Here is a 1,352-nt window from a genome sequence, read left to right as displayed (position 1 = left end):
TTTGTCGCCCAGGCTGGAGTGCAGTGGCGCGATCTTGGCTCACTGCAAGCTCCGCCTCCTGGGTTCACGCCATTCTTCTGCCTCAGCCTCCGGAGTAGCTGGGACTACAGGCGCCCGCCACCACGCCCGGCTAATTTTTTTGTATTTTTAGTAGAGACGGGGTTTCACTGAGTTAGTCAGGATGGTCTCGATCTCCTGACCTTGTGATCCGCCTGCCTCGGCCTCCCAAAGTGCTGGGATTACAGGCGTAAGCCACTGCGCCCAGCGTATTTATTTATTTATTGAGACAGGGCCTCACTCTGTAGTCCAGGCTGGAGTGTACTGGTGCAGTCACAGCTCACTGCAGCCTTAGCCTCCCCGGCTCAAGCAATCCTCCTACCTCAGCCTCCCAAGTAGCTGGTCTATAGGCACATGTCACCACACCCGGCTATTTTGAAATTTTTGGTAGAGACCATCTCACTGTGTTGCTCATTCTGGTCTTGAACTCCTGAGCTCAGGTGATCCGCCCCCCTCGGCCTTCCAAAGTGCTGGGATTACAGGCAAGAGCCACAGCACCGGGCCTGTGTTTCTTTCTGTGCACATAAAGCCAGTCTACTGGAGTATGGTCTGCGGGGCTGGTTTTTCTGAGCACCTCCCAAACAAGGGAGGCTGCTGTGGGTGCAGAAACGTTTTTAAATGGCCCCCAAATCCTCTCTGACCTGCCTTCCATGGAGAGGCAGGTTCTATGGATCCTTCCCTTGAATCTGGGGTCTGTGTCTGGCTGACCAGTAGAATGTGGGAGAAGTGACACTATGCCACTTTCTGGGCCCGCCCCTTAAGGAACTGGCAGCTTCCGCTGTCTCTTGGGGTACTCAGTCTGGAACCTAGTCACCATCTCTGAGGAGGCCCAGGTTTCAGGAAGGGTCCATATGAGGGGTCCCAACCAAACGCCAGCATCTCCTGAAACACATACGAGTGATATTGCAGCGCTCAGATGTCCAGTTAGCTCCAGACTTTTATTTTCCTGCTAAGACCCCAGATATTGTAAAGCAATTAACCATCTGCACAGTGTCCTGCTGGAATTCCTGACTCACAAAGTCCAGGAGAATGATCAAACAGTGATTTTTATGCCACTAGGTATTATTCCTTCAAAACAGATAACTGGTTCAGTGGGACAGAAAAAGGAGCCTAGGACGTGGAACTAAATGTCTTGGGTTTATGACATGGCTGGCCAGGTCCATCCTAGCCATGTGCACGGGGCACATTACTTCAGCAAGCTGAGCCTCAGTCCTACTGCCTGCAAAATGGAGTTAATGATGGCTAATGTGTACGGAGACAGCGTGTCAGACAGTCTAAGCATTTTTTTTTTTTTT

Source organism: Mandrillus leucophaeus, unplaced genomic scaffold (genome assembly GCF_000951045.1).
Source record: "Mandrillus leucophaeus isolate KB7577 unplaced genomic scaffold, Mleu.le_1.0 Scaffold46, whole genome shotgun sequence".
Classification (NCBI taxonomy): domain Eukaryota; kingdom Metazoa; phylum Chordata; class Mammalia; order Primates; family Cercopithecidae; genus Mandrillus; species Mandrillus leucophaeus.
Note: the sequence above shows the minus strand (reverse complement) of the source record.